The 18,891-nt window shown below is 34.5% G+C and overlaps 1 long non-coding RNA gene across 2 annotated transcripts; it reads left to right on the plus strand.

The window, feature by feature from the left end:
* The first annotated feature begins 11,281 nt into the window (after window positions 1–11,281).
* Window positions 11,282–13,997, plus strand: LOC132726236 (uncharacterized). Of its 2 annotated transcripts, none has more exons than XR_009625170.1 (3): window positions 11,282–11,582; window positions 12,516–12,606; window positions 13,848–13,997. It is a non-coding gene; the product is annotated as an uncharacterized LOC132726236 (long non-coding RNA). The 2 variants fall into 2 exon arrangements; XR_009625169.1 differs by having other exon boundaries at window positions 11,284–11,582; window positions 12,513–12,606.
* The last annotated feature ends 4,894 nt before the right edge of the window (window positions 13,998–18,891 follow it).

The raw sequence follows: 18,891 nt of genomic DNA on the forward strand, positions 1-18,891 counted from the left end.
TCGTAACAGTTTTCTCAGCAAAGTTCTACTTATTACAGCCTCTTGATATTTGGCACACAGCATTAACACGTGGTCCCATACTGTGGGATTCGATTTCAGGTCTGTCGCTCATCCACTTCCTGTTTACCAACTTAGTTAAATTTTCGACATTAATGGCCAATGAAAGGAACTTTTCGTAACAGTTTTCTCAGCAACTACTTATCACAGCCTCTTGATATTTGGCATACAGCATTGGCATGTAGTCCCATATAGTGGGATTTGATTTCAGGTGTGTCACTCATCCATTTCCTGTTTACCGACTTAGTTAAATTTTGACATTAATGGTCAATGATTGGAAATTTTCGTAACAGTTTTCTCAGCAATTACTGATCACAGTCTCTTGATATTTTGCATACAGCATTAACTAGTGGTCCCATACCGTGGGATTTAATTTCAGGTCTGTTGCTCATCCACTTCCTGTTTACCGACTTAGTTAAATTTTCGACATTAATGGTCAATGGTAAACATTTTTTGTAACATCACAGCCTCATGATATTTGGTATACAAATGCAACCCGGCCTTTTCTGTCTTTGACCCATTTTTTTCTCTTAACATTGTTAATAGCATTTCTTTAGTTTATTTCAAACAAATTACACAAATATAAATGGTCACCTATAAGATACAAACATAAATTGTTGAAAAAGGATTGAGCCCAAAACCTAAGTTTAAAAAGACCTTCTTTTTATCAGGTACCTTATGACAGTCTACGTGACTGTCTTGAGTTTTTTTGTGTTTGCAATTCTTTGTTCTTTGCACATTTTTTCATTTGATTACATTTGATTTTGCATGTTTACATGATTATGTAGTTAATGGCTTAAGTATTTTCAGATTTAATATTGGCAAAACAATATTTTACATTAAAGTAGAGAAAAACAGAATCCCTAAAGAAAAAACCAACAAGATGACATAAACATCTGTTTGCAATTAATGTGTATTGTGTATTTGTATTTTAACTTGTTAATTGTTTTTTAACCAATTTTCACAATATATTAATAGTACTCTCGGTTCTTATTCTTCCAACGTTTCGGTGCTCGTCGATTGTCTGGACTCTAATCCTGTGTGAATCTCTGATTTGTCAGAAATAGAATAGAATAGCACAATGTATTGCTATAAATTGCTTAACAAAACATATTTTTGGATTCTTAAAATTTCTTTTTACACCACAATAATTTGTAACAAAGTGCTCCATCTTACCCTACTTGCTGCTCCGTCTCCTAAATTATCAGAATCACACATTTTTATTCTAAATGTTCACACTAAATCTAGACACCCCTGAATTTACTGTCAACATATCTTAACTTTACTCAAATCCCACAACATAAATGTGACCATTGAGTATTTGATTCCGTTCCAAAACATTTGAACTCCATTCATTAAATCTATTGATATTTTCTCAAGATTAAGTTTGGATACTTTAACCCAGTGTTGAATTGCATGTCTAATTTCAGAATACTAATAATACACGCCTACTAGACAGTGGCTATTTCACATCTGTTTAAATGAGAGCCCTCGACACTTCCGTTGTAGAGCCATCGACCAAAACAAGGCTGAAAAAGGTAAACACAATTTCCAAAAATATCCGATTTAAAAGAACATGCTTGTTTTTCAAAGATCGAAGAATGCAATGCCACGTAGAATATTTTTCTCATCATTTGGGATGCAATTTTAATACCCAATACCCCAAAATGACAGTGCTAAAACTTTTACCAAATATCAAGTCGTTAGTTTTCTTTCGCTAGGAGACACATCTTGAGTGTTTTCTGTACAATAATGTTAATGTTGATCCATACAATCTTGGCATGTTACAGTGTGCCTACATCACCTTTGGCTAAACACACAAAAAAATCAAAGAGAGGTTAAAAATAAAATACTTATATTTATTCAAATGCGATCCAGCCATCAACACGGTGCTGGCGCCATGGTAATGCGAAAGAGCTCTAGCAAATGCACACCGTATTACCGGCGGCAGTGATGGCAGATCACTGCAGTGATGGCAGATATCTGAAAATTACCGATCGATACAGGTAGGTTATAAATTTGGTTGGTTTAATTATATTACACAAATACGGCCCATTTCATTGCTATAAAACTATTGCCCATTGAATGGAGATACTGTAAGGTAATTTTGGACTCGTTTTTTTCCTGTTTTCAGACTATTTTGAGCAGGTTAAAAGTGAAAGCCTTAGAAAAATCCGTGAAAATGTCTGTTTTCTGTTCAAAATATCTCAAGTTTTAAGTAAATGGCAGGATTTCCTGTTATCAATATAGACGTTCATCCATTGGGGTCACGCAAGCCAAATATCTACCCCGTGAGTCTTTTCTTGAAAGTTTTTACAGACGCTCAATCTTGTCCGGTCGAAGAAAAAATGCTGCCGTTGTAGGCAGATACATATTATAAATGCTGCCGTCGATGGCAGAAATACCACGAAAGTGGCTAACATTCTGACAGAAAATCAAGTTCAATCTTTTATCAATTCCTCTTTTCTTTGCGTCCTATTAGTCAGAATTGAGACGTTAAACTATCATTTCTAATATTTTCTCAAGATAGAAAAGTTATTAACCCATTACCCCATGAGCATCTTGTGAAAAATGGCTGTTTTCATTTTAAGGTCTCCCGTTACAAGTTCAAGTTGCTATAAAACTATAAAAACTGCTTCAATACTAATCAAACTTGGCACAAATGTTGACTGGACCATTGCCTTTGTAACAACATGTTCAGCATGAAATTTCCTGTTACCATAGCAACTAGGGGACATCTCAAAATTGCCAAAAATCACTATTTTGCGTTGATTTTTTCCATCAAGATTGATTTCAAAGTGCTGCCACTTCTCAATGGATTGAGATAGAGTCAAAGGCTTTTCAGCATTGGTTACACGTTACCTTATGATCGACCTGGGGCCATTTTTAGCCTCCCACAAGTCCAAAGTTTTCTTGGCGATGAGGGGGACTCAGCCCCCTTCAAACCCCCCAAACAGAAGGGGGCACATCCCCCTTCTGGCAACCCCCTGATGTATCTTTTGGATGGGGTGGGGGGGGCGCGCCGAAAAAGTGGTCAATTTTTTAAACAACATTTATCTCATACAAAAACAAGTGTTTGGGGGCCTAAATAAGGCATTTTTTTTCACCATTTGAGAATGCAAAAAGGAGGGGGGGTGTGAAAAAGACGTAGAAAGTCGTTATATATCTGGTAATGGGTTAACAGAAAATGATGAAAAAAACGAAATTACCCAAACGAGTTTTTCCATGTTAAAACATGGCCTCACATATAATTTTGAAGAAAAATTGCTGTTTTGTAGATTTTTTTTATTTTTTTTCATTAATGCGGTATGTGCATCGAAAAAAAGCTTATTAGCAACATGCAGTTACAATACAAAAAGTTATGATTTAGTACCCACAAAAATTTCACTATAAATTAGAGAAATGAACATGAAAAAACTTCATTTTTTCTTATATTCATGCATGTGTGCTTTGATCTGTTGTGTCTGTCAGTTACATGCATACAATACTATATGTATCTTAAGTTTAGCAGCGACTCCCTTTTTAAGACATAACGCCAATTGCATATAACAGCAAGTAAAACTTCTGTAAGTGGATATTCATTTTGCTAGCATATGACATTAATTTCTCGAGGTAATAATGTTCATCGCTTTATGACAAATAAAGGCTGAAATTTACTTAATCGGCGCAGATTAATAAATTATTAAATTGATGTAATAAAGGGGAGACTATTAACTCGCAACTGCATCAGTGTATCATAAAAACAATGTATGTTAATGTAAAATGGGAAAGATAATATTATTGACAGTTCAAATATTTTCCTATATTATCAAGTTCTTGAAAAACACGACAACGTGGATTCATTTCTTTAAATTTTCATGTTTTGTTAATAGCGTTGTAGTTTGCCTTTGAATTACATTTACTATGCTTAAAACTATTAACAAAACAGTTCTAACATCACGTGCTCCCATTTAACTACATGTGTACATATTTTTTCATTCATTTTAGTTGTAACCATGACAACTTATAAAGATGAACCTTTCGATGATTCATATCACAAGATGAAAATAAATCCTGTATTTATAGGGAAAAAAATAGAATTTTTTTATTTGTTATATTCTTTTTCTCTTTTTTGACCTTTCAATTCATATGAACAGATCAAGCACACATGCATGAATATAGAACAAGAGCGATCAGTAATCACATGTGTCGCCTCATGATGGCCAATTTCATGTTGGGACAAATTTTGTGACAGACAGACAGACAGTGCACAACTAGACTTGGTACTGATCATTCCTGTAAAGTTTGGATGAAATTGCACCAGTAGTTTATGAGGAGTAGTCCGGACAAGCTTTTGTGTATCTGGCAACGACAGAAAAAACACCTTTTTGTCAAAGGGCCATAACTCGGCCAAAAATCATTCAACCGGAAAACACGTGCAATATGCGCAAGGACTTGAGCTACAGATAAATCCTGTAAAGTTTCATTGAAATTGGATTAGTGGTATAAGAGAAGTAGTCCGGACAAACTTTAAAATTAAAAATTATTAAAGGGCCATAACTCTGACAAAAATCACTGAACCGGAAAATGCTGACAATATGCACAACTAGACTTGGTACTGATCATTCCTGTAAAGTTTGGATGAAATTGCACCAGTAGTTTATGAGCAGTAGTCCGGACAAGTTTTGTGACGGACGGACGGACAGACAGACAGACAGACAGACATACAGACAGACGGACGGACAGACAGACGACGGAGAAGTGATCCCTATATGTCGCCACTACTCCGTAGAGGCGACACAAAAATGAAGTTTTTCATGTTCATTTCTCTATTTATAGTGAAATTTTGTCGTACTAAATCATCACTTTTTGTATTGTAACTGCATGTTGCTAAAAAGCTTTTTTCGATGCACACACCGCTTTAATAACTTTTCTATCTTGAGAAAATATTAGAAATGATAGTTTAACGTCTCAATTCCGACTAAAAGGACGCAAAAGAAAGAGGAATTGATAAAAGATTGAACTTGATTTTCTGTCAGAATGTTAGCCACTTTCGTGGTATTTCTGCCATCGACGGCAGCATTTATAATATGTATCTGCCTTCAACGGCAGCATTTTTTCTTCGACACGCGGACAAGATTGAGCGTCTGTAAAACTTTCAAGAAAAGACTCACGGGGTAGATATTTGGCTTGCGTGACCCCAATGGATGAACGTCTATATTGATAACAGGAAATCCTGCCATTTACTTAAAACTTGAAGATATTTTGAACAGAAAACAGACATTTTCACGGATTTTTTCCAAGCTTTCACTTTTTAACCTGCTCAAAATAGTCCTAAAACAGGAAAAAAAACGAGTCCAAAATTACCTTACAGTATCTCCATTCAATGGACAATAGTTTTATAGCAATGATATGGGCCGTACTTGTGTAATATAATTAAACCAACCAAATTTATAACCTACCTGTACCGATCGGTAATTTTCAGATATATGCCATCACTGCAGTGATCTGCCATCACTGCCGCCGGTAATACGGTGTGAAATGTGATGGAACCAATACAAACATTTAATTAATGTCGATATTGGGGAATATCATGGCGATTAATATTCATAAAAAGGCAAAATTGCATGAGTTGATAACGACTTACTTTCGTGAAATGTTTAAGTGTGGCGTTTAGCACGAAAGCAATGCAACACTAAATAAAAGTTACTGTCAAAACAATAAACATTAAATCAAGAATGAATCTTCGACACACGACACCGGCGAAAACCAATAAAAGAATGTTCAACAAGTTTCAAAATGAAAATCAAATAACCTTGATAAAAGACACAATTTCTTGCAAATTTAACATTCTACATTAGGAAAACATTAAAAAAAACTTTGAAGTTTTTATATTATTTGCTGAATCTAAATATGTGCTATAATGTATTTTATATTTCACCGGTTTTAGGTATTCTCATTATTAGTATTATACAAAATTGAAAAAGGATCCACTTTTTTGGATAAAATTTCATCCGAATTCGTCTGTGAAAAGCTGGATATAATGATCGTGCATTACGGCCATGCATACGGAAAACATGTGTCAGGTGCATAACCTTAGTCAGTGAAGCTTGTCCGAAAGATATGATCATTTTAGCAGCAAAACTTTATTTTTCTCCATGATGCATAAGATGATCTCATTGACCTCCGTGCATCAAAATAGTATAATTACCAAAACCTACTTGCATACATATATAGTATCATTCAGTGAATTGCTGTATTCAAAATTTATATGTCACCTTTTGGTAGATAATAACATTTAAGTACATGAATGGTGACATGTCCGGGATCCGTACTCTCAGTATGGACCCAATACATACATACATAAAAGCTGTTTCACTTTGGAGATTCTTTAGTCAGTCCATGAATATAAATCGGAATAATTGCACAATATCGACACTTATTGAATTGTTGCATTGGCTCCGTCACATTTGCGAGGCTCTTTCACATTGCCGATGGCGTCAGCACCGTGTCGATGGCTCGATCACATTTGAACAAATTTTTACCCAAGCTCTATGAAATCACTCAGTATGTGCAATGTGGAAAACTTAATCCGGGTAAATCTTGAACACAGTACAACAGTAAAAGGCCAAACAAACATAAAAATATGTTAAATAAGCACACGCTCGGTGAAAAACAAAACCCTATCCATATGTGACTTTATTATCTATTATTGATATATGTGCCATAACTATGGCTAGGTAGTTCCGTTGATGAGGTGTGTATCAGTGCACTTGTACTTACTGGCTACAAAATGAAACATGTCCCACGTGTTGGTAGGCGAGGTGGTGGTGTAGCTATCATCCATAAAGCTTCTATACAAGTCACCACTGAGTCGTCAAGTCAAAGCAAGGAATTCTCACAGTTTAAGTTCATGGACTGTAATGTAGTTATTTGATGGTACATTGTACTTTATGAGGCTAGCGGTAATAATATACAGACCATCTCCTTCCAAACAGAACGGCTTGAATACAAACACTTTCCTTGATCATGAATGCCCCCTTTTCTTAACTAAGTACGCTACAGTTGACAATTCTGCAATCGTAGTAGGCGATCTGAACCTTCATCTAGACATACCAGATAACAACGATACGAGAAAGTTTACAAGTAACCTTGATGCATGTGGTATGCATCAGCATGTACAAGAACCCACCCATGTTGCAGGTCATACATTGGACGTAGTGATATCAAGGGAAACAGACAACATTGTATCAAACAGAGAGATCGTATATCCTGGACTCTCTGATTCTATTGCAAATATATTACGTGACCATTTTGCTGTTACATTTGCTTACAATAGACCATCAGATCTACAGAACACAGTGTTCTAGTGTGAACAAGATGTTAAAACAAGCTCGTGTAGAATACTATACAAGTAAAATAGAGTCTTGTGGCAATGATCATCAAAGTCTATCTAAGATTACCAAAGGTTTACTTGGAGATATAAATAAAGCGATTCTACCATCTGATTCACCTTTAGAGCGCATTGCCCAGAATTCAGTGACTTCTTTATTGGAAAGATTGAAACAATAAGGAATAACATACGTTCTCAAACACAATCGGTACCTGATAATGTAGATATGGAATCTGAATATACGGGTGTCAAATGTACTGAATTTGCTCAATCACAGAACAAGAAGTGAAAGCATTGGTTAAAAAGTCAGCAACCAAATCCTGTGAGTTAGATCCCATTCCAACATGGCTGTTAAAAGAATGCCTAGATGAACTAACCCCAGTGATAACCAGTTTCATAAACGTGTCCTTGGATGCCGCTTATGTATCAAAAATATTCAAACACTCACGAATAAGACTACTTCTAAAGAAACCAAATCTAGATCCTAACGAACTGAAAAACTATAGGCGTTTGTGTAACTTGCCATTTCTGTCTAAAATCTTGGGAAAGGTCGTTGACGTACCAATTGAGAGCCATCTGAAAACAAACAATCTACACGAGGTCAACCAATATGCTTATCGCAAGTTCCATTCGCCCGAGACTGCATTGTTAAAAGTTTAAAATGACATTCTACAGTCTTTGGATAATAACAACGATACAATTGATCACGGAACGCTCCTTTGCCGCCTTGAACGACACTTTGGAATTTTAGGCAAGCCTTTAGCGTGGATGACGTCATACCTGACCGACCGATACCAGACTGTATGCATAAACAGCAAACTCTCACAGCCAGTCAACATGGAGTACAGTGTACCGCAAGGGTCTGTCCTGGGACCCAAGAGCTATGTGATGTATACAAAATCTGCCGTAAACATGAAATAAACAACCATTTCTTCGCAGATGACTCACAACTCTTTCTATCCTTCAAACCAGTGACTAGCATTTCAATACAATATAAACCGTATTGAAAGATGTCTTAATGATATTGTAAGTTGGATGAATGTCAACATGCTGAAGCTAAACGGCGACAAAACAGAGTTGATAATCTTCTCATCTGAACATCTTTTTCTTGACTCGAACATGAAGATAGAATAACATGTAAATAATGTCTGTAGGAACTGTTATGCACAATAAAGAAAAATTGGTCACATCAGACCCTATCTTACTGTTAAAGCAACCAAATCTTTAGTAAATTCACTTGTTACCTCTAGGTTAGACTACTGTAATACACTGTTATATTGAGTCCCTAAGCAGTCAATGACCAAGTTACAACATGTTCATAATAAAGCAGCTAGAATTGTGACCAAAACACTCAAATATGACCATATAACACCTATCTTACGTGAACTTCACTGCCTCCGGAAGAGTATCGGGTCGAATATAAAATTTTGACTTATACATATAAATCCATCATCGATCAGTCACCAGCCTGTATAAAAGACATGATAGACGTGTACACTACAGCCTAGAAACTGAGGTCCCAGAATAACTCAGTGACATAAGTTGTGCCTAAATCTCGGACAGTACGATATGGTGACAGTTGCTTCCAGACAGCCGCAGCGAAATTATGGAATGCGTTACCACCTGGCATTAGAGACTATAATAACTTGCCAAGTTTTAAGAGAGCTCTCAAAACACATTATTTCATAAAGTTCTATTGACGTTAGTTTCATAAAACAACATATATGTACTTTTTTGGCTACATTACCAGTGAAAATTGTGTCTTCGATTTTGTGCCTTAGGGTTTTACTTTATAATTGATTTCTTTTTTTTACTTTTGTTTGTTCCTTTTTTAACAATCTTATTTCGTTCAAATCTTTTATAGGATTTTTTTTTGTTAAATTGATCCTTGATTTTAAACTAAATGTGTTTGTATTTCTTACCAGCCTTTACTGGTTTTAGATTATCATTATTGTTTAAAATGTTTACTTAATTAATTTTGTACCTTATGTCATATATATGATTATGTTTTATCAGATTTATGTAACGCACTCTTGAACATTTATTATTTATGAAAAGAGTGCTGTAGAAATGTGGTATATAATAATAATAATAATAATAATTATAATAATGATGATTAAAAAATAACGATAATAATAAAATTTTGTGTTGAGCCAAAGGCTAGGTTATGATCATAATTGGGCACACAAGTTAATATTTGGTAAAAGTTCTAGCAACGTCATTTTGGGGTACTTCGTAAACTATTCTACGTGGCATAGCATTCTTCGATGTTTAAAAAATAAGCATATTTAAAAAAAAACGGATATTTTTACAAACTATGTTTTCCTGTTTCTACTTTGTTATGGTCGATTGCTCTACAACGGAAGTGTCGAGGGCTCTCATTTAAACAGATTACCAAAATGTGTTAGCAGGTGCGTAATAACCTTTTCATTTATTAAATGCAGTTTTAAGCTGCTCTTCAAATTTCAATGTTGACGTGTATAATAGTTTGAATAATAATAATCATAAATACCTTCCGTTTATAAATTTGTTAATACCTATAGAAATTCAAATTGGTCACATGCTTCGACATATTTGTATAATACAAAAGACTAGAAGCTTTATGATTTTTTTTTTAAAAAGAAGAATAGGAAGTGTTTCAGATGCAAATGTGCTCCAATTAATACAGTGAAGGAAATAAACCCTTTTCCTGTCCAAACTTATTGTTGGTTTTATACATGAAAGTAAGACACATTGAACATTGAAATAAATTAACTTTTTTTAATTTATATTTATAAGAGAAGACGGTATAAAAAAGATATATGCACAGTCTCGTTTTGTTCTTTATTTCCAGTATTCATCTCTAGCATAAGTGCATGTTATAAAAAACGTCCCATTTACATCTCTAAGTGTATAATTGAGCCGCGCCTAAGATTATAATTGAACTGCGCCATGACAAAACTAACGTAATGCGTTTGCGACCAGCATGGATCCAGACCAGCCTGCGTGATCAGGATCCATATTGGGCTTACAAACCCTATAACAAGTACAGAAACTGATAGCGAACAGCATGGATTCTGATCAGACTGCACGGCTGCGCAGGCTGGTCTGGATCCATGCTGATCGCAAACGAAATACGTTGGTTTTGTCATGGCGCGGCTCATATGTTAACTTAAGTCAAGAATCCAGGAACGCTACTATCTTTCTCAATGACACGGGTTATGTGCTGTTGTAAGATTTTTCGAAACCCTACTTTTATAAAATAATCCTTTGCTAAGTTACTTACTATCAGCAAATTCTATTTTCATTATCTAAAAATTTTTTTATAACACTTTAGGATGTCAAGAATGTCAAAAGAGGACGTGCAGACATTCCGATGTGAAAAAGTCGGCGTGTATGGTGGAACAAACAAAGGCCTTTACAGGCAGCCTGTTCCGAGCATCTCACGCACTGGATTGATGTGTTGGTGACATATCCGGAACATGTGCTTTAAGATACAGGCGCATTACTGTAAATATCAGACATAATGTACATAATATACTTTTACTAAAACTGTGAAGCACACATACGATATGTATATATATGTACAGTATTGGTCATATACCGCATGTTTTGAAGCCGAATACGGACGACTTCAATTGATATGCATTTATAACAAAACAATTTATTCATATGTTTTATTGCATTTAGAACCAAATGAAAAATGTATATTATGCAAGCATACAAGTAAAGCTATTTTACTCTACTTAAACATTATTAGTTTAACTATCAATTTATCTGAAAATGCGTCCTTAATGTGGCTTTGGAAAGTATTTCTTCACCTGTCTGTCTTGTATGGGTGTATTTATAACAATGACATATTTTGTTTCAATGGGGATATATGTATGAATTGATATGTGCATTTTGTGATATGTTACACCCGTATCGAGATTTTAATCGTTTATCATTTTAAACTGGAACACGTGTTCTTACAAGGAAATAAAGTTACAAAAGGAAGTTATTTCATCGGAGTTTGAAAAAGATTGGTCCACCAGTATGAAAAAGAAAAATATTTTAGTATTGAAAACAATGAAATGTAATTCATTGGCTGTTTTTGGTTTTCTTATTTTTAATATTTTGGGCCCATTTTAAAAGTTGTCAATAGCGACTACGGATTTAGACTGTGTCGCATTAGGTATGTCCTTATTCCAGTTTTATTTCATTATCATAAATCAAATTAAATCTATAACAGCAATATTCATTTTAAAAAACGATCACATTCGTTTGAAATTTAAATGTCATGAATTAAACGTTTCGTTCTTCACTCATTATCAACACATTAAATTAAAGTATAAACATAATAAAAATGAATTCAATACTGTTATTTATGGTGGATGATTTATGTCTTGCCTATTTTCGCTCCACGGGGTGCCAGGCGACACAATAATACGACAAATTCAACATTTATCGTACATCCGCTCCGCGGGGTGCGAGGCAAAAATAGATGTGACTTTGTCGTATTCTCGTGATTATCATTTTAACTCCGTGGAGCGAAAATACGACGAAGTGATGACTCTGTCATATTTTCGTGTTTTCGCCTTTCCGTCCTGCGGAGCGAAAGTACGTCAAAATTTTGACTTTGACGTATTTCCGCCTTTTCGCCCCACGGAGCGAAAGTACGACATGGCACAAATCAGCCACCATAGTTATTATTGCAAAAGCTGCAACGGGTAGAATTTCATAATTGTTGCTGTATTTATTATTATTATTGTTGTTGTTGTTGTTGTTGTTGTTGTTGTTGTTGTTGTCGTTGTTGTTGTTGTTGTTGTTGTTGTTCTTCTTCTTCTTCTTCTTCTTCTTCTTCTTCTTCTTCTTTCTTCTTTCTTCTTCTTCTTCTTCTTCTTCTTCTTCTTCTTTTTATTATTATTATTATTATTATATTATTATTATTATTATTATTATTATTATTTATTATTATTATTATTATTTATTATTATAAGTATTATTATTATTATTATCATCATTATTATTATTACTTTATTTCACTAAGGTCAATGTACAGATAAAATATCATTATGGTTGTCGACATGTTTATCACAAAAATGTTTTCTTTTCTTATTTTTAGTAGATTGTTTACTGATTCCAGTGCTTATACGTTACTGGTACACCAATGGGGTCCCATGAAATGCAAGCATTCCAGAACAAAACTAGTACTCTTGGTGAGTAATTTATTTTGTTTATTTTATTTAAAGTCTGAATTACCAATGCATTTCAATATAAGTATCTATCTATTCCAACATGTTAACATACATATATAAATGATACGATACATGCATCGGATAAGCGTCAGAAAACCATAAATTAACCAACAATTGGATTGGTACAATCGCATCTTCTCGGCCCTTTCCGTCAAAATTCGGATTATGAATAATAGCCGAGTCAGAAGTTCGATACACATCTACTTAAAATTCACATAACTATTACAACAACAAAACTGTGGAAGCATTAAAAAGGTCGGTGCAGTTCAGGGTTTTTAAACATTGTTGCCGTTGGGAAGGGATTTGAACTTCGCAGAAGATACTCGCACATCTGATTAAGCGACTTTATACGCAGACTACACTGAAATCAAAAAATCAAATATTATACTTTTTTAAATGTTCAATTACTCGGACGGTAGCTTACATTTATCACTTCATTTCATGGATACGCGCAACTTAAGCGAGTTTGCAACATTTTTCAGCCACAGATATTTTTGTTTTACAACCTTTTAAGTTTTAACGATTAAAAATCAAAGATACTTTTAAAAGCACATCCTCCCCCAGAAATCCACATTTTTGTAATTCTTTAAGAATGTTAAACATGTGTTTAGAATGTTTTTTTTAATAATTAATTCAGAGCATGTTATATGTTTAACAACTAAAGAAAGTAGTATTGAACGTACAGTAATGTGTCATAAAGGTGGCAGAATGTAAACAAAATAGTATTTTGACTTCGGTACAAAATACTAATTCACTATATCTGAGGCCCAGATAGAAGATCGGGAAACCGAATTTGCTGGTCTCATTAAATGAAGTCGTTACTTACCTTACCTTATCTTACCTTACATGACCTGACCTTACCTCACCTACCTTACCTGACCTTACCTTACTTTGCCTTGCCTTGCCTTGCCTTGCCTTACCTTAACTTACCTTACCTTACCTTACCTTATTATAATAATGTAGCAGCAATTATTTTTGGAACTGTCATATTGGAGGTGGAATTTTAACACTGAGACAATGATTGAACTGTGTCACACAAGTTTCGTGCAATTTAACCAGCTCAGTTGCATAAACATCTAAACGCTAAATTCAATAAAAAAAACATACGTGTATAACCATCGATGAAAAAGCAAATTTTCTTTGGATTTTCAAATTGAAATTGTATTTGCATTTGATATAAGGATATATTTCCATTATTCAAGGTGTTCCAGTTCGCGGACACAATGTTCCAGTTCGCGGACACAATACTGGACCTCGACTAAGCCCAACTGATAATGATTCTGGGCACGGGAAAGGTAACTTTGTTACGAATTACTAGCTATATAATTTTTTTTCGAAATAAACATTATTGCAGTGTTTGCAGTACCGTACTAATTGTTTATGTTTTACGTCACCATTAGTCACCTTAATATTGGCAAGATAATATGACGGCATTCCAGTTTAACTGATTAACCTTTTACCCCATGAGCATATTGTGGAAAATGGCCGTTTTCATTGAAAAGCCTCCTGTTACAAGTTCCACCTGCTATAAAACTTTTAGCCTGTCACATGTCAAAGACTTTCTTGGCGATGAGGGGGACAACCGCCCCCTTAACCCCCCCCCAAACAGAAGGGGGCACATCCCCCTTCTGGCAACCCCCTGATGTATCATTTTGATGGGGGCCGCGCCGAAAAAAAGGTCACTTTTTTAACAACATTTCTCAAACGAAAAACAGTGTTGGGGGCCTAAATAGGGCATTTTTTCACTGTTTGAGGCCTCAAAAAGGGGGGGGGACAAAAAGCCGTCAAAACACGCTTATATAACGGTAAAGGTTAACAAAAAATGATGAAAAACCTTGGAATTACCCAAAATCTAGATTTTCCATGTTAACACGTGGCCTTACACCTAATTTTGGTGAAAAATTGTTGTTTTGTGGCATTTTTATTTTTTTAATTAACCTTTTACCCCATGAGCATATTGTGAAAAATGGCCGTTTTCATTAAAAAGCCTCCTGTTACAAGTTCCAACTGCTATAAAACTATGAAAAATGCTTCAATACTGATGAAACTTGGCACATATGTTGACTGAACCATAACCTCTGTAACAACATGCTCAATCTTAAATTTCCTGTTACCATGGCAACGGGGGGACGTCTCAAAATTGCGAAAAATCACTATTTTGCATTGTTTTTTTCCATCAAAACTGATTTCAAAGTGCTGCAACTTCTCAATGCAATGAGATAGAGTAAAAGGCTTTTCAGCGTTGGTTACACGTCACCTTAAGATCGACCTGAGGCCATTTTTAGCCTGTCACATGTCCAAAATTTTCTTGGCGATGAGGGGGACTACCGCCCCCTTAACCCCCCCCCCCCAAACAGAAGGGGGCACATCCCCCTTCTGGCAACCCTCTGATGTATTATTTTGATTGGGGGCCGCGCCGAAAAAAGGTCACTTTTTTAACAACATTTCTCAAACGAAAAACAGTGTTTGGGGCCTAAATAGAGGATTTTTTCACTGTTTGAGGCCACCAAAGGGGGGGGGGACAAAAAAAACGTCAAAACACGCTTATATAAGGGAAAAGGTTAAACGACTGAGATTGGTGGTAGGGTACTTCCATTTTCAGCATATTCCCTTCTTCTGCAGTTTTCTCAATCAAATTTCTGTTCATTCGTAAGGTCAATTCGTATGTTGTGTTTTTTCCTTTCAAGTTAGCTAGACATATTTAGTTTCAAACGTTTTATAAACATATAAAATATTGAAAACTGCGAAAAAATAATATGATGTAGTTTTACAGTAGTAAATTCAATGTTTCTCACTTTGTCATATGCCGTGTTCTAACTAAGGTGTCCATTTTTGGTGGCATTTGATACTTTGTCCACACAGAAAAGCCGAAAAGTCATCATTTCGTGTAACTCTGTCGGTAGGTTTTGAATTACATGTAGTTTATTTATTTATTTATTTATTTATTTATTTATTTATTTATTTATTTATTTATGTTTCTTGCTTGTTAGACTAAGTATTTTCAAACACCTAAACATAGATATACAATGTTACTAAATATGATATTTAAAGTTTTAAAATCACACTCATTTGAGCCGCGTCACGACAAAACCAACATAGTGCGTTTGCGACCAGCATTGATCCAGACCAGCCTGCGCATCCGCCCAGTCTAATCAGGATCCATGCTGTTCGCTATCAGTTTCTCTACTCGTAATAGGGTTGGTAAGCGAACAGCATGGATCCTAATCAGACTGCGCAGGCTGGTCTGGATCTATGCTGGTCGCAAACACATTATGTTGGTTTTGTCATGACATGGCTCATTTCTTGTACTCAACAATTCAAAATTTAGTGCAATGATATGCGCTGGGGGCCAAAAGATTTTAAATGTGTACCCCAAGGTACCCGGGAATTTAAAAAAAGCTCGCCACTAAAAAAATCTAAAAGCTAAAAATTTAATTCGTAAATTAAAAAAAAAACCGTGGGATGAAGAAGAAAAAGCAAAATTTCTTTTTAGATTTTAAAATTTAAAATTTTATTTGCATTTTGATTTAAAGGTATTTTTTTTTATTTTAAAGGGGTTTCCCAAATTCGGGGGACGCAAAGGGTTTAAGATCGGGGATTAAACCCAACCTAAAAAAAGCTTAAATATGATTTTTCTGTGAAAAGGGTAAATTTTAAAGAAATTTCCCAGTTCCCTTTAAATTTTTTTTTTTTTTAAATAAAAATTATTGCGTGTTTCAATTTCTGTACTAAAAGTTTATTTTTAAATCACCTTTTTCATTGTAAAGGTCATGACAACCTTTTCCCGTTAAAAAACCCCCCATTTTAAATTTCCCCCAAGGAATTGGTGGTGGCCGGGCTTCATTTTCGGATTGACCATTCCCCTTTTTTTTTCTGTTTTTTAAAATCAATTTAGTTGTTTTTCCTTTTTTAGTTGTGGAAAAGTTTGTTTTTAAAAGGTTTGTTAGCTTTTTATTGAAAAGGTTTAAAAAAAACATAACAAAAATTTTCTAGATTGTTTCCCGGTTTTTTTTAATTTTTGAAAATGCAAAAACTCCAGAGTTCTTACTAAGGTGTCCCGAAATTTGGTGGCTATTTGATACTTTTTCCCCCATAGAAAAGTCGGGAAAAAACCATCAATTTTTCGTTAATTTGTCAAAAGTTTTGAAAATTAAAATGAAGTTTATTTTGTTTTTTAATTTATGTTTCTTTTCTTTTTTATTTTTCCAACCCTTTACGGGATTTGTATATTCCCAAAAAATGTTTAAATTTTTGTAACTTTACTAATTAAATCAAAAACCCCACCTTTTTTCACAATCTCGAGTTAAAATAAAGTTTTTGGTCATACCTTTAAATTTTTATTTAAAATGGCTTGTTTTATTTGGTTTAAAAAAAGTCGTCTTTTTTGTGAGCATTTTACAAAATTATTAAAAATTGTGATTTTGTTTTAGTTTGGGCCCTGAACCGAAGCCCGGGAAAAAAAAAGAGGATTAAAGGGCCCGGAGGCGATCCAGGATGAGAGCCAAAAACATACGCTTTTCAAATTTTTGAAAAATAACTGTTCTTTTCCATATTATTTTTGATTTTTCTTTAATTTTCCCTTTTTTTCGTTTTTTAAGAATTTTTGTTTTTTATGGGTGGGAAAAAGCTATTTGGTTTTAGAAAACGTACAAACAATGTCATGACATAGTGACTAGTGACTGCCGGGGGTTAGTTGGTACAAAGGAAGAAAAAATAAACTTGTTTTAAATGTAATTTCTCACGTTCAGTAATGTAATCACTCCATCGTTATCATACCATACTGTTTTAGCATGATATAACGCGGAGATTATACTGTAAAAATGTCAGCTTTTGTCTTCTTTTCTATATATTTTGTTTATTTTTTTCTCTTTTCTTTTATTCTTTTTATCTCATGTTATATTACTTTTCAGATAATAAGGAAACAAGATGGTTGCGGAATTTGTTGAAGTTTTATCTTTACAGCCCAGTTAAATTACAGGGCGACTCGTGCTCAATCCATATTGTTTATTCGATCTTACTTCTCATGCATATTGTAAAGATAATGTTGATTACATCACAGGTATGGGCTATTAGAATACATCGTTATAAAATACATTGTTTTAAACCTCTATCCCTAAATTCGGTACTCGTCGTTTATTATTTAATTGGGTGTCCCGTATACTTCCCCTCTCTTTCCCTTTTCCTTTTTCCCCTTGTTTTTGGGTCATTTCACGGGTGGGGAATCTTTTTTTCCCCCCCATTTGACTTTTTTCAAAATTTCAAAGGAAAAAGAAACAACCACTTTTAGTAAAAATTAACGAAAAAATTTTACTAAAAGTCCCTTTTGGGAAAAATAGGAAAAATGCTTTTTTCCGTCTCCTGGAAAAAAGATTTCCCAAAAGTCCCTTTTTTTTGGCATCCCCCTGTCTGCACCCCAAAAACTGTATCAAAGTGGGGAAAATCATGTAAATACTGTAATTGTATAACGACATGATGGTACTGATAAATATCTACATTGTTTGTTTGGTTGGTTGGTTGGTTGGTTGGTTGGTTGGTTGGTTTGACGGTGAAGGTCATATGGCACCGAAACAGCATAGATGAGTTTGGCTAATCTCGGATGTTACAAAGTTAAAGCAACACCAGTGGTCAAAAGCACCTCACCTGCTGGAGCTAAGAGATACATACACTCCAGTAATTTGATCACATTAAGTCGCCTCTTACAGTCCAGTCACGTATGGATAACAGTGACTGCAGTTCTGATGCCTCAACACTTAAAAGCAACCCATCAGCCACAGTGGTAAACATATCTATACATTACAACTTAAAACACATGACAAACCCTAAAAAAAAAATCATTTTTCTCGAAAAAAATTGTCATGTGCCTAAAATAATTCCTATATATTTTATATGATTAATATAATGACGTGTATGTTTCATGTGTGACTTTTACATTTTTTCATTTCATGCTACTTTTTTTAGATGGTTTTTTTTTGGTTTATGATCATGGCAATTTTTTTGAAGTGGGAAAACCCTGGGAATTTTCCCTTAGGCATTTTCTTTAAAAACTGGGAAAGCATGTAAATTTTGAAATTTTATAATTTTGTTTATGTAAAATTGCTAAAGGGGAAAAAGTTGTTATGTAATAGTTTTTATAAGATGCTCACGATTAAACTTAACCATTTCAATGGGAAAAAGGTTCTTAAAAGCCCCGAGGCAAAATTTTTCGGGAAAGCCTGGGACAAAAAAGCCCCCCGTAGGCCCGGTTTC

Source organism: Ruditapes philippinarum, unplaced genomic scaffold (genome assembly GCF_026571515.1).
Source record: "Ruditapes philippinarum isolate M1 unplaced genomic scaffold, ASM2657151v2 ctg5749_1_1_1_1, whole genome shotgun sequence".
Classification (NCBI taxonomy): Eukaryota; Metazoa; Mollusca; class Bivalvia; order Venerida; family Veneridae; genus Ruditapes; species Ruditapes philippinarum.